The sequence below is a fragment of the Glycine max genome, chromosome 19, assembly GCF_000004515.6.
Source record: "Glycine max cultivar Williams 82 chromosome 19, Glycine_max_v4.0, whole genome shotgun sequence".
Lineage (NCBI taxonomy): Eukaryota > Viridiplantae > Streptophyta > Magnoliopsida > Fabales > Fabaceae > Glycine > Glycine max.
The window spans coordinates 26738362-26755197 of NC_038255.2; positions in this window are offsets into that span (position 1 = coordinate 26738362).

The following is a 16836-nucleotide window of genomic DNA, read 5'->3' on the forward strand; positions in this document are numbered from 1 at the left end:
GCTGTGTGCTAAGTGTGTTGCTCTCACACTTAACATTCTCTAGGGTTTCGTTCTCGCTGAGTGAGCTGGCCTTCTCGCTAAGCGGATGAGCCTCGCTTAGCCAATCTGGCTCATTGAGCGAGCCCTTCAGTAGCATTTCTAAATCTTCTCTTCTTTAGCCTAAAAATCCAAATAAGTTCAACATTAGTCATCCAAATGGAGTTTCCACTATATAAATTCACACAAAAATAAATTATTTACAAATCTCACCAAAGAAACCATAAAATTAAAGGTGCATTGCTACTTTTTGTCTATTTTTAATGCATTTAGTACACTTGAATAGCAATTAACATTATTACATACAAATGGAAGTAGGGTAACCTATTGGAGGCTCCCAACACACTTCCAATGAAAGGCTTTTTTGTTACAAAATTTAAAAGCAACAAAGGTAAACGTACAAGTGTCCAATTACAAGTAAATTGCCAATTACAAAATTACAAAAAAAAAGTCCTCAATTTTAGTGGTTGTTCTCTCTTTGGTGTTTCACTCAATTTGGAGTGCTTCTTGACTCAAATTGTTCGATTGATTGCACCAATCCTCCTTTCCAATTCTTTATATGACAACTCACAAAAAAGGAAAAAAAGAGACAAGGAATAACCAAAGACCAAAAATGAAATGAAAGCTAAATCAATAGAGTTTTAAAAAGACAAATTTTCAAGGATTATTCAATAATTAAAGCAATGAAAAGCACATAAAAGCAAGCTAGGACTCAAAGAGAAACTTAGAATGGCTCTAGAGTAGAGTAAAAAAAAAGACTCAAGAAACCACTAGTTTTAGCACTTGTTTTCACACTACTTTTCAATTAAAATTTTAGAACTAAGATTGGTCTAAAACAGACACTAATTATAGAATAAATTTTGAGCCAAAGCAACAAGCACATTTCGTTTTCACTTTTTATTTTTATTTTTCCTAGACACTGATTTTCCTGCCAAATTGTATGATTTTTCTAATTTTTTCCTTTTATCTAAATCACTTGGTTCTTTTTTCTAATTTTTTTCCAGATGTCTAGAAAATTCAGTATAACTTTCAGCTCAAAATTCGCAGGGACCAGTTCCCAGTAATTTTTACAAGTTCGTACGTTCAAGTAGCCAACACCAGCGATTTCAAACTTCCAATTTTTTTAAGCATGGTATATTGATTGCCTTAGGTTTACTTTCAACTTTTCTATGCATGTTAAAATCACTAGGCTTGTTTACCACAACTTTAGGAGTTCAACATTCAATTAGGATCAAAATTTCAGCCAGCAATTCAACCACCAAAACTCAAATTCACAATAGACACAATCATAAGGAAACCTAAAAGTTCAAGAAAAGGTTCACAATCAAAGACTCTCTAAGAATTATGCATGAACATGTTAAGGACTAATTAACATGCAAGATTTGACTCAAATCAAATAATAGGATAAAAAAATTTCATACACTCATGAACAAATGAGTTAGACAAAGAAAAAAGAAAAAATAAAATTCAGCACAACATAAGGAATCTTATGTGACAAGTTTCAAGACTAGACATGACCTCTATGAAAAAACTATGATAGGTGAACATGCCACTCTAGATTTTGGAGATTTTCTTCTACTTGAATGTTTTTGTAAGAATTTTATGGTTCAGGTTTCAGCCACAAAAAATAGCAATACAAAACTCAAAGGAACCTAAACTCAACACAATTCATGGTTCAAGAACAAGAACAAGAAATTTGAACCATAGAAAATCAAATCTAGCTTCTATAGCAAGTTCAATCGGTGGAAATTCAAAAAAATCATGTTAACAACATTCAGCCCAAGACATGTGAGGAGATACACGGAGAAAAATGAAGAAACAACAATGGATGGAAAGGTAAAGCTAAAAATAAATAGAGGTTTAAGGAGCACCTACTTGAAGCTCTGGTGCTCTGATATCACTTGATGGAAGCTTTCTTGAGAAGCTTCTATGGAGGTTGGATCTTTGAGCATCAATAAGGTCCTTCAATGGTGACTTTCAACCATGGAGAATAAGCGATGCAAGGAGAAGCTTCAACACTAAGGGAGTGTCTTGGATAAGAAGCTTAGAGAGGAAGCTTCAATGGAGGAAGAGAATGAGAGAGAGAGGGGGGCATGGAAATTGAAGGAGAAGAGGGAGAGAAGTTGAAATTTGAAGTGTGTCTCACAAGTTTCTCATTCATCAAAGTTATGACAACTGTTACACATGTTTCTATTTATAGCATAGCACATGGGAAGCTTCCTTGAGAAGTAAGGAAGGTAACTTCCTTGGGAAGCTAGAGGAAGAAAGCTTCCTTGAGAAGCTAGAGGGGGCTACTCACATCCCTCCAATAGCTAAGCTCACCCCCATGCCAAAATACATGAAAATACAATGGGAAGCTTCCTTGAGAAGCAATGAAGGTAGCTTCCTTGGGAAGCAAGGAAGAAAGCTTCTTTGAGAAGCTAGAAGAGGGGCTACTACAACCCCTCCAATAGCTAAGCTCACCAGAACGTCAAAATACATGAAAATACAAAAAAGTTCCTACTACAAAGACTACTCAAAATGCCATGAAATACAAGGCTAAAACCCTATACTACTAGGATATCCTGAACTTGTAGGGTAGGGTACTCTATAAACCTAAAATGGCCAAAATACAAGGCCCAAAAGAAGGAAAACTTATTCTAATATTTACAAAGAACAGTGGACCCAACCTTGGCCCATAGGCTCAGAAATCTACCCTAAGGTTCATGAGAAACCTAGGGCCTTCTTTAGTAGCTCTAGCCCAATCCTCTTGGAGCCTTTTGCTCATGGCTCTGGTGACTGGTCCCTTCGTAGGGAGGATTGCATCATAGTTGTTGTACTAGGGTGGGTGCATTGCACATGAATTACTCTTTGAATGTTGAATTTTTTTTTCCAGAATGATGTACATTGAGTTGTTGATTTATGTATTGTGTTTTGAGATGAACAAGTAATGAAAAACACAAAAAAAAATGACTTATTGGTTGCTATGATTGGGGAAACTGAAAGTGAAGAGAATTTGTGTTTAGTGAAAAATGATTTTTTTATGCTAATTTCAGTTTGGTAGTAAGTTTGTTGCAGATGGCTCCAAAGAAACTTGCAACTAAAAGGGCTAGGTAAACCACTGTAGGAGAATGATCTAGGACATCTCCTGCAAATTTTGTTTTGATAGACACAGATTTCGCAGGGAGGAGCACCAATACCATTTTAAGCTGATCAAACTAGCAGAGGGCAATTATCCCGAGTTCATGGAAGAGATCACTAGGAGGAATTAGAGACAACTTGCAGAACCAATGCCCAAATATGACCTTGAAGTTGTCTTATAATTCTATGCTAATGCTTGGCTTACTGGGGAGGGAGTTCTTGATAAGCGTTATGAAGTGCAGGGCCAAAGGATCCCTTATGACAGAGATACGATCAACCAATTTTTAGGGAATCCATTACTCTTGGAAGAAGGACAACAATGTGAATACACTTCAAGGAGAGACATAACTATAGGTTTTGATGATGAGGCAATAGGTTAGCTTCTTTGCTTCCCAGGCCGTGACTTTGTTTGTAGCATGGAGGGGAAGTGGTTGCGGATCATGCGTACAAATATGACCACTCTTACCCAAATTTGGATGACCTTTATTCTGAGTAATATTCTTCCAAGTGATCATAACTCTCATCTGACTCTACGAAAATGCCAATTGGTCTATATTTTCACGGAGCAAATCAATGTTCATGTGGCCTAATTGATTTTAGACGTCCTCCGCTAGTTTGTTATTACAAAACATTTTAGGCACCCACTGAACCCAAAAAATCAAACAAAGCATTGGGTTGTTTAGCTTTAATAACAAGTCTCTACAAGTTTTTTGGAGTGTTGGTCATACCAACCAAACTCATCCAACCTCCCATCAACAAATCATTCATTGAAAAATATTGCATGCCATGGCAGGTGTAGCAACTAGAGCAGTTTCAGTAGCCTCAGCTAGCAGCAGATGCTCCACCACCACCACAACAACAACCATCATTGGAGTCCATCTTAGCACACCTACAGAGGATGGAACTCCAAGTGCACACACACATTTGTCATTTGTCTAATCAACAGGCAGCCAACCATATGGCCAGATGTAGTTCAATGGAAACTTCTACCACTATACACTGCACCAGCATCGCCAAGATCCTAATCCTTACCCTTGACCTACTACAGAGCAATTTAGAGCTACTGTTGTATGGCTTGGAGACAAGCCTATTTTTCATGAGGAGGTAGGTCATGCAGATGACCAAAGGGCTGCACATGACCAAGGAGGATGAAGACATGACATATCTTGTTAATTATTTCATTGGAGGAGACTGAGCTCTTCAGCCATGATCATCATCAAAATTTTGTGAATTTGTCTTTATGTTTCTTTACCGCTTTGTATTAAACTTCAATACTTTATTACCTTATTTACTATTTTGGATATTTACGCACTTTTGTGAATTTGACTGGTTTGTGCGTGCACTTTGATGTGTACATAGTGGTTTCCCTCTTTTTGGTAGTACACATTAGTGGATAATTTTGTTCTATTAGTGTAGTTGTAGAATATAAATAACTCTTTTTGGGACTTAAATGGAAAATTTTTCTTTGACATAACATGTTTTGGAAAAGAGTCAACAACTGGTGATTTTGAATTGGATCAGAACACAACAAAGTGATTTTTGGAAACAATGAGAATGAAAAACAATGAATTGCTTTCTCTTTTACCAAATGAATTTAGATGTTTTTTCATGGAGTTGATAAAGAACCACTTTCAAAATACTGATTTGATTTGAACATGGAAATAGGCCTTAAGCTTTAGTGATTGTGTGCAACCATAAATTTTACATTAAGTGTCCTCACTGATATGTTCTACAGTTGATTTTGCATGAATTTCTAATTGTCATAACATATGATGCATGAATATGATTTAGGCACTCTTTCTTTCTTGTACATTTTAAGCCACTGGCCAAAAAGTTATCCCAATGTATATTATTTTACCATTTGCAAGCCCTATGAGCCAAACACTTGATATTTTGTTTGAACACTAACCTAGGATAAAAGTTTCCTACCTTACCTTAGGTTAGGAGAGCAAAGGCGTTTTGTTGGGGATTTCTATCATTTGGTGGCTAATGTGATGTAAATACTTTGTTTTTAAACGTGTTTATTCATGTAAATTAAATATTGTGTAGAAGCAAGCTTCATGATGATGAATCAAGTTGATTCAAGTAGTTTTGATAATGACAAAGATGATGACAAAAAGCCCAAAGAATGATTTCAAGAATGAGTCAACAAGTTCAAGATCAAGTTTAATTTCAAGTTTCATGAGAAGAAATCAAGAAGATTCAAGAATCAAGAGAAGATTGATTTCAAGATTCAAGAGAAGATGAATTCAAGATTCAAGAGAAGAAATCAAGAAGACTTCACAAGGGAAGTATTGAAAAGATTTTTCAAAAAAACAACATAGCACAATTTTGTTTTTCAAAAGAGTTTTTCTCAAAATTTTCTAAGTTACCAGAGTTTTTACTCTCTGGTAATCGATTACCAGTTTCTTGTAATCGATTACTAGTGGCAAAGTTTGATTTCAAAATTTTTTGACTGAATTTGCAACGTTCCAATTGATTTCAAAATGGTGTAATCAATTACAAGATATTGGTAATCGATTACCAGTGCATCTGAATGTTGGAATTCAAATTCAATTGTGAAGAGTCACATCCTTTCATAAAAAGCTTTGTGCAATCGATTACAAGGATTTGGTAATCGATTACCAGTGACAAGTTTTGAACAAAAATCAAAAGATGTAACTCTTCCAATGGTTTTCAGGTTTTTCTAAAGGTTATAACTCTTCCAACGGTTTTCTTGACCAGACTTGAAGAGTCAATAAAAGCCAGACCTTGATTTGCATTTGAAAAACACTTACAACCTTTACAAACAACTTTTTAACATATTCTTTTACAACCTTTGAATCTTTTTGAACATCTTCTTGAACTTCTTCTTCTTCTTCCTTTGCAAAAGTTTTCTGGTTTTCCAAATCTTGAAAACAGAAGTGTGCTATATCTTTTATTCTCTTCTCCCTTTGCCAAAAAGAATTCGTCAAGGACTAACCGCCTGAATTCTTTTTGTGTCTCTCTTCTCCTTTTTCCAAAAGAACAAAGGACTAACCGCCTGAATTATTTTGTGTCTCCCTTCTCTCTTGTCAAAGAATTCAAAACGACGCAGTATGAGAATTCTTTTGATTCGTCCCTTTTCCTTATACAAAAGATTTCAAAGGACTAACTGCCTGAGATATCTTTTGTATCCCCTTCACAAAGTTTCGAAGGACTAACCGCCTAAGAACTTTGTCTTAACACATTGGATGGTACATCCTTTGTGGTACAAGTAGAGGGTACATCTACTTGGGTTGTTGTGACTGAGAACAAGAGAGGGTACATCTCTTGTGGATTAGTTCAAGTGGAGGGTACATCTACTTGGTTGTTCAAAGAGAAAAAGGGAGGGTACATCCCTTGTGGATCTTTGCTTGTAAAGGATTTTACATGGTTGAAAAGAAATCTCAAGGACTGCAGGTCGCTTGGGGACTGGATGTAGGCACGGGTTGTTGTCGAACCAGTATAAAACTCTTGTGTTTGTTTTCTTCTTCCCTACACTCTTTAATTTCCGCTGTGCACTTTAATTATCACTTTTACTTTTGGTTAAGTTTTTATTTCTGTTCTTTACTTTCTTAACATTTTAGTAAAAGCTTAAGAAGGGTAGATTTTTAATTAGTAAAGGTTCGTTAATAATTAATTCAACCCCCCCTTCTTAATTATTCTGAGGCCACTTGATCCAACAAGTGGTATCAGAGCAGGTTTCTTGTAAAAAGTTTAACAACTTCAAGATTCATGGCCTCTTTAAATTCTTTGTTTTTCAAAAGTATTTTCAGGAATAGGTTATTCCAAGATCATGATGAAGACCAAGTCAACTTTTGTCTCATGACAAAATCTCATGAAAACGACAAAGAAGAATCTATAAGGAAGAAGTGGTACATTGACTATGGATGTTCCAAGCATATGGCAGGAGATGTATCAAAATTTACAACCATTTCTCCCAAGAAAAGTGGACATGTTGCATATGGTGACAACAACAAAGGCAAAATCATTGGAGTCGGTAAAATAGGTACGAGTTCCTCTACTCCTATTGAAAATGTATTACTTGTAGAAGGTTTAAAGCATAGCCTATTAAGTGTTAGTCAATTATGTGATAGAGGATATAAAGTATCTTTTGATTTTGAAAAATGTGTTATCAAGCATGAGCATGACAAAGATATTGAACATATAGGTTTCAGAGAAAATAATGTTTACATGATTGATTTAAAACAAAAATCTGAAAATAATAGATGTTTTCTAAGTAAAGATTGTGATCCATGGTTATGGCATAAGAGAATTTCTCATATTAACATGGATCATCTAAATAGATTAATTTCAAAAGATCTAGTTATTGGTTTACCAAAATTAAAATTTTAAAAAGATAAGTTATGTGATGCATGCCAAAAAGGTAAACAAACAAAAGTATCTTTTAAATCTAAAAATATTGTGTCAACCACTCAACCATTACAATTATTGCACATGGATTTGTTTGAACCATCTAGGGTCATGAGTTTTGGTGGAAGTTACTATGCATTAGTAATTGTTGATGACTATTCTAGGTATACTTGGAATTTATTTCTTACTCATAAAAATGATGCATATCATGCATTTAGAAGACTTGCCAAAGTCATCCAAAACAAGAAAAATCTCAAAATTATCTCCATCAGAAGTGATCATGGAGGTGAATTTGAAAACAATGATTTTGAAATGTTTTGTGATGAACATGGCATAGAACACAACTTTTTTGCACATAGGACACCCCAAAAAAATGGAGTAGTAGAAAGGAAAAATAGAGCCCTAGAAGAAATTGCTAGAGATGATCTTAATCACATTAGCTAGAAAGGACACCCCAACTTTTTTGCACCTATGAACATGGTTTTCCTCTGTTTGAGTGAATCAAGTGTTTTCTCTTATGTTCTTTAGAAACAAAGTGTGAATTGATCTTAATCACATTTGGTTCTGTGAATTTCATCTTTGTGCTTTCTTTTCTCATTGTTAAGTGATTGAAAAATGTTGTTATGATCACTTAGGAGGTTGATTCTTTACAAATCATGTTCATAGTTTTTGGTGTAGAAATATTGAAGCGCTTTTACTATACTTATACTATTGTTATTTATAGTTTTCTCTCTATACTTTGCTTGAGGACAAGCAAGATTCTAGGTTCAAGGGAGTTGATAAGTGTCATATTTTAGTTATTTTTTGGATTAGAAAGTTAGCACTTATCTTTTGATTTTAATAGTTTTCTTATAAACTTCCCTTAATTCTAGTTGTTTTATATATTGAAGATTCATCCATGCATTTCTTATGTTTTGATGGTTATTTGTTGGAACCAGAAACCAAGCTAATATGAAGAGAACAAAAGGTCAATTTGAAGAAATTCAGAGTGCCACTCACCCAGGCTAGAATTCAACTCGCTTAGGCTAATGAGATTACTTCAGCTTGAAGTAACCAACTTTCTTGGACGATTTTGTTTAAAAGTCATGCAAAAGGAGAAACCAGAAGCAGTGGAGTGCAGAAACCAGAAGAAGCAACACAAACAAGGAGAAAAAAGAAAGAAAAGTGGAGCTAGAGCTGCAGAGAAGTGACTATGAATCTCATCCTTCATAATTTCTTTTGTTGATCTTGTGCTCTACACAATGGTCGGCTAGTTTCTCCAAATGATTGGATGTAATCTTCATATCCTTCTGTATTTCTTTTGATATTTTATATATAAAAATGAATCTTTTTCACTCATTACTGGTGATTTCATTTTGTTCGTAATGCTTGATTCTATTTGGTCTCTAATTTCATGAAATCGGATTTTAAGTTTGACTGAAAAGCACTCTTAGAATTTGAACTAAATGAATTTACTCTTTACGTTACGTTGCTAGGAATAAAGCATAATATTTTGATTGCAGATGGCACGAGATTATGATTGTAATACTGAGATATTTATTTCATATGCGAGGAATCAATATTCGGTAAATATTCTTAAGATTCTCGAATGTGAGGGATCAATTTGGGGTGATTTAATGTGTGCATCAGTCATGTTAGAAAATGATTCATATGTATTGATATTATTTGGATACTGAGGGTATGAACGATGAAATCCAATCGTACGTTTCTCTTGAATTAATTAAATTCATTTTACTTGTTTTTGTAATTTTACGTATTTTTGATGCACTAATTCCGTTATTTCTGTTATTTTCGTTACTTTCATTATTTTCGTTAAACCTATGAGATTTCAATTAAATTTGTTGTACATAACTATTAAATTGTTTGCTTTTATTTGGAGGAACTATGTAACTCAAGTTCCTGTGAAGATGATCTCTTTTATAAAATTTGTAACAACGGTGAAAGGCCCTATAAAATGGAAGAGTAGGTGAATCCCTAAATAGGTTAAGGTCATTGCAAATCTTACCGAAGGTAACCCACTACCCATGCTTATCCATTTCCAATAAAATCATACTTCCTCCACAAAGTTAATTTGAGTCTCCTCGAATTGTTAAGGTGTGACTACGTTATAGGATGTACTTGGGTTAATCGCTTAAGGTGAAATCTTTTGGGCATAGTTTTAAAAATCGAACTGATCATTGATCTGACCAAGGTACTAGATTATTGGGTTAATGATCCAATTGGTGAATTACTCATTGAACCACATGACCATGTGTCTATTAAAAATTTTAAAATATTCATGACATACAAATTTCATACCATGCACTAAAAAATGATAAATTAAAACATAAATCTAGCTAAAATTAAAACATAGTATTGATACATATGGATTATACATAATTGGTATGTTTGGTTAGCTATTTAATAACAAATTAGTATGATACCTTTTGATGTGACAAAAATTATACCTTAACACAAAATAAATATTGCAAAGATTATAAATTTAAAAATTATTTTAATTCTACTAATCTTTAATATTATTAAAAATTAATTATTATAAATTATTAACACTAAATACTTCTTAAATAAATTTAATATTATTTATTTGAATTATTTATCTATTTTTATTTAAATAAAACATTAGTTCATATAATATTGTTCAACTACAAGTCATTAAATATATTGACAATAATTCATTCATTGTTATGATTTTTAAAATTAAAATATTAAAATCCCAAGTTACCCACCACGTAACTTTGGTTGTTGCTAGGTGCACCCAGCGTTATTGCTGGTAAACCCAACATCTTTTAAAAATCCCATAAGTGCCCCTACATTTTTTCCTTTTGCGGATCAAGTTGATATGCGAGTCTTCTACGGATCAAGTTGATCCGAAAAAGACTCGCGGATCAAGTTGATCCGTAGAAGACTCGCGGATCAACTTGATTCGTAGGAGACTGAATTTTTTTAAAATTTAAAAAAACGAATTATCATTAAATTAATTAATTAGTAATAAATAATGTAGATATGTTTTAAATTTTAAATGAAATTTCTAATTTACTAAGGTAATAATAATATAACATTTCTAATTTACTTACTTCCATTCATAATATTTCGATGAATTTTAAATGAATTGGGAATAAATTTTGGATCAAGTAATTTAAACATAATTGAAAAATAACATGTAAACGTTAACACTAATATTATAAACTAATATTATTAATCAAAATAACTTAAAATATACAAAATGTTTAGTCAAATACATCGTCCAAAACTGATAATATGAAAGGTGTCAATAAACTATGGTTGATCCGTGCGCCGCCTACGTCGAGACCCGGCATGCATATTGCGGTCTTCTGTGACACCCCTGGCAATCCTGAGGCATTTTTGGATGACCTCATGTGTCAATGTGCCTGGCATGACTTCATTTAGGCTGGGATGATGCTCCAACGTCTTCGCGATGGCATGGCAAGCCTCTTATTAAATTGAAAACAAATGAATTATGCAAATTAGTATTAAAATAATTCAAGTAAATGACATACATGTAACCAAATAGTAACACTTACCACTGCATGTCTGGGCTCGTCCGCATCAGAATCCGCAAGTGTCGATGCTAATGCTGGCTCCTAAGGGATATGTCTGGGCTATGTTGCAGATGCATCTCGAGGAGGATCTGATGTCTGTGGCGCAGTCATGAATGGATGCGATATCACGAAGAACCAGTCGATGCAGTCGGGCGCACACTGACCTGGCACAATACATATGTCACCTGCTGGCGCTAGATGGTCAGAGTAGTGCACCCACCTATCGTCTATGTCATCAAATGACACCTATGAATCGACAGGGTGTGCAGGAATGCACTGGACGTATCCGAACTGTCGCATAACCCTCTCCAGTCTTTATCTGACAACAACAGGCCCTCACCGGAGCTGTCCTGAGAAACATGTAATCGGATGAAACTCCTGGACCAGTCAGTGCTCCGCATATGGCATCCAGCAGACATCTGGAATCCTGAGACGATCCAGGCGCTGCCTGTACGTCGCTATAGATATCTTCTTGACAGTCTTCTTTGTGGCAATCCACCGACATGCACATGATGACACCTCGTCGTAGTCTGGATCAGCATTGCACTCCGCAACAGACGGAAAGTGCTCATATATCCAACACTACAAAGGTTACATGAAAATCATATAAATTTCAAATGAACGTCTGAAATAAAATACCCTCATTAAAACATTTTTGTAATTAAATTATGAAAAACATGTTAATTACCTGTAACAACGTGATGTAACCACCAACCTGTCGATTGGTGCTGATACTGGCATCATTAAGGTGATCGTACATATAGACGAGGCCAACAGCTCCCCATGCATACCTCCTAGTCTGAGTGAGGTCACGCAGGGCGTCTAAGTGAACAACATGAACATGGGTTTCACTCTTATTAGCAAAAAGAGTGCAACCCAGAAGATGCAGAAGATAAGCACGAGCTGCAACTGTCCAGTGCTAGGTCTGACATCTGTGCTATACGTCTCGTAGCCATTGCAGGCGTACGTATAGTCCACAACAGTGTCCTGTCTCGACCATGGCTACCTCTGGTGAGACCATCAGTAACTCAACCAACTTCAGCATCGCCTCGTCGTCCAGCGTGATGGATACCTCCCCCACTAGAAGATGGAAGTCGCCAATGATCGTCGTCCAGCGTGATGGATACCTCTGGTGGAAGTCATGGAAGTCGCCAATGATCGGCAGATGAAGAAGAGACGCGACGTCGTCCAGCGTGATGGATACCTCCCCCACTAGAAGATGGAAAGTACTCGTCTCCCAGTGCCACCTCTCGATAAACGACGATCGCCGGTGTCTACTGAACACGCGATCAAAGAACTTAATCCTATCCCAGCAACCATCTCCTCAATTGCAGGAATAGGCCTGCCTAATTTATGCACCTTCCTCCCATGGGAGGATAACTTCAACTCAGGACGTTCCTGAATTGAAGTATAAAGGAACAGACAATTTGTTCAAATAATATTTTGAAGTAACCAAAAACTCAATAAAAAATAATACTTAATAGATAACGTAAATTGAATATTATAAATATCTATCTGTAAGCACTGATGGGTCCCTAGGTCTACCAGGAAATCCCTCAGCCTCATCTGCAGCATCCTCTGCACCGGTATCCTATGCGTCAGCCTCATCGCCAGCTACAGCAGGCTCAGCTTCTGGTACCGCTGGCGAGTCCATAGGTACCGCAGGCACATCATCGACAACAATGACAAGTACTCGTCGCCTGCATGCCGATGCGGTCGGCCTTCAGTGCTGGGGAGCACCGTCAGAATCATCACCATCCCCTCTCCTCAGACCTCTGCCAACAGCCCTACCTAATGCACGGCCTAATCCTCTAGTCTTAACCATGATCTGCAAATGTCTACCATAAATTCCATCACTAAACCACATAATTTCAAAGGGTATTTTGCATTTTCCCTTCTCAAGGAGAAATTAGAAATTTTATGTGTGTGTGTGTATGTGTATGGTTTTGGAAATATTGTTTGGGAGATTTGGTGCTTTGTGTTTGGGTTTGGACTTTCAAATGATTGACCAATTTGAAGAAGACTTGATAATGGAATCGGTGGGTTTGGAGGAGTGACTCACCAAAATGTTTTATTTGCCCAATACTTATTTGGATATAGTTGAATGTGTGTTTCTGAACATTATTTGGATATAGTTTCAGCAAGTTTCGACAATTTCGTGGTTAATGATCTATTATACAACAATTTCATTAAGTTTTGGACCTAATAAGTTTATTTCTTTAAGGCATATGACAAGCATCATTCTTTGATCTGTTCTTTGTGGTGCATTCGTTGATTGCAACCTTTTTGGTTTGATATGCGGTTGGGCAGTGCTTAGGTTTAAAGGATGATTTGGATTTTAGGGAAATGTTGGATCTGGATTTTGGAATGAGTATTGCTTTGAAATGCACGTGCATTGTTCATTAGCTATTCAGTAACAAGGTGAAGTTGAAGAGGATCATAAAGTATTTGAGTGTTTAGATTAAGCTTTTTGGTATTCAAAGCAAAATTTTAGTGATAGTGCATGCCTGCTTTGGATTTTTTTGGGGGGGAAATTGTTTTTTTTTTAATTTCTCAGTTAGGATTTTGATAGGCTGTTTTGAAGGAAAATTAAAGTAATCCAATTCCAGACACACATAGAGCTTTTGAAATCATGATTTTTGTTTTTTAAATCGATTCAAGCCAAACTTGCCCGTGGAAATTTAATGATATGCCTGGGTCCTAAAGTTTTTGAGAACAAAGAGGTAGAAGGTATCATGTCACTAAGAAAGATGTGAAGCACTTTCTAACTGGTTAATGCTTTTTACTGATACTGAAAAGAAAAGAAAAATTACAAGAGTGAAGATTTTAATAGGGTGACAAGTTTTGGAAAATTGGAGGATTTCGAGTTCAAACAAGAGAGTGAAGCCTTGGTGCAATGCAATTGTAAGGTTGCTTCCTTATGCCTTGTAGGACATAGGTTTAAATGCTAGAAACAACCTCTTCATATGTTGGGGTATGTGTACATGTACACTTCTGAGAACTCACTGGGCTCTCTTGCATTGAATCCAATGTTTTTAAGTTCAAACAAGGGAAGTAGGAATGCTCTAGAAAGTCCTTAAAAAGGATTATAGGGTTCTAATTTTTTTAGCATCCTTTTGGGATTCTAATGAGTCACTAAACTTAAGGGTTTCAAACACATAAGTAGGAGAAACTTTGAGCAAAACTTAATAGTTTGTGTTCAAAGTAAAGCTGCAACCATTAGTTTGTGTTCCTATTTTCAATTGCATATTCACTACCATACAGGATATAAATAAAGTAATAAACCACTAAAACCTTCAAAATACAAATTCACACCAAACAAAATATCTTAAACAAACATTATACTTTCATACATTAATATAAACCAAAAAACCTCAAAACCAAATTTCAAAACAATAACTTAAACAACCATTATACAATATCATACTTCAGGCTAAAAGCTTCAAAAGTAACCCTAAACCCTTATTAAAAACCATTTTTCATTAATTATAACCTAATTTAAACTTTTTAAATTTAAAAAAGCTTCATGCGGATCAAGTTGATTCGCAAGCTTCGTGCAGATCAAGTTGATCCGCATTAAGCTTGCGGATCAAGTTGATCTGTGTGAAGTGCGCCTGAATCCTACCAAATGCGGATCAATTGAAACCTACCCTATGACTACTGCGGATCAAGTACAATGCAAACGCGGATCAGCCAAATGCATACGCAGATCAACTACCCTAAGCACTACACAAAAACACCACAATGGAAACGCAAACGACATCGAGGGAGAAGAGTGCATACCTCGACAATTTTGACACGCTGAAGAAGAAGAAGAAGAACAAAGCAACGGGCCAAGAAGCGGAGGAGAAAACGACGCTGCAGAACAGAGCTGGGTGGAAGAAGAAAACCAAGAAGGAAGAAGGAAGAAGGTCGCAGAACAAGAAGAAGAAGCGCGGAAGAAGAAAAGCCTCGTGGGTGGGTGTAAAACTTTTAAAAAAATAAGCAGGGGTATTTTTGACTTTTACCCTTAAGTGTTGGGTGCACCTAGCAATTCCCCGTAACTTTTACCAAGAATAGTGATAGATTTTATTGGAACTAACACCTATCCTTTTGAACATTTTATTGAATCCATTATTACTTTTTTTTAACATAACAAAAACCTTTCACCTTCGTTCTTCTTCCTTCTTCATTACCAATCTTGTTTTTCATTTTTCTCTTTCTTTCCCATATTCTTCCTTTCTTATTTTCAATCAGACTTGTACGTGAATCCAACACTTCTTGACAACAAATTCATACTAAATCGGAGTATCATTTTGTAAAAGTACTATGAATTGGCAGTTCGTTAGTTTGAGTTTCATATTTTGTTTATGTGGTTCAACAATGATGGTGGACAGGAGCTACGACGGTGGATAGTGGTGGCTCAACGATGGACAAAGGTGACTAGTTCGATGGCAAGAGTTTTAGTCTTTTAGGGACTAGGGTTTTTCTCTTCTCTATTGATTTTTTATGATGTTTGTTTGCTTGTTTCTTTCTTTCTCTTCTCTGAGTTTCTCTCTAGCTTTTTAACGTTTGAATCAGAATGGTCAAACCTAGAACCCCGTCGAGTTACACCCAATCACATCGGTTTAACTGCAAGTTTGATTTGATGATTGACTCGAACATATTGATTCACCAAGTGTGATTAGACTGGTTTTATTGACCATGTTGATACTAGTTTTAAAACATTATTTCCTAGAGTAAAGAGTCAGCATGACATAACATAATAATTAGGCATGTGCATTAATCATAATTGTGACTTGAGAATGAAGTGTTATTTGATGAGTTGTAATAGAATGTGATTGTTAGAAAAGTGAAGGATTTTTTGTTGAACTTTGATGATCGTATCTTTGATATAGGAGTAGATCTTGATGTAGTAGGAACATGTCACTCATGGTTGATGTGGACTCAGTGGTGGATTTGGGGACAAGATCTGACCCTTGGTCTTTTTATGTTTTGTTTTAGTGGGGACTAGTTTAGGGTTTAGATACTTTCATGGGACCCATGTTGTATTTATTCCCTTAATGGGACCCTTTGTGTTGTGTTTGGAGATTTTGTTTATGATTTTTAATGATGTAGTGCCTTAAGGCACAAGTATCTTATATCTCATGACTTGAGAACCTTTTATGTGTGGTGTTTATATGACATGCCAATATTCATGAAAAAATTATATGTATTTTAATTAATTAAACTAATTCAAGAGTTTTAAAAGGACTAAAAATAAATATTTTCACGTTGAAGTCTTAGTGATTCATGTAATGACATCCAAGGTTGTTACAGAACGCACCACCACCATCTCCTCCATGGATTGCCAGAAGTCCGCATAAGGTTTCGACAAGTACTTTGTTAGATTTGGAATCAATCGTGCTGGTAGAAAGGATTGAACTCTAACTGGCGGCAACAACCTTTCCCTCTCTCACACATGACCTCGAAGTGCTACTTGATAGAGCATTTAGTTTAGTATTTTCCTATTCTTCTTAGCTTATTTGACCTTTCTTTGACACTTATTTTCTCACCTTAATTTATTTTTGGTCTAAGGCAAATAATTGGACTTAATTGATAATTGTTGCTTATTTTTGGGACTTTGTACTTACTTAATCTATTTGCCTTATTCAGAACCTACAGGATACTATAGAACTTCAAATGGATCATATGAGTAGTCCCTGTAAAGCTAAGGAAAAGAGTTTAGGGACAAAAAATATACTTTACCTTAATTACTATTATATTT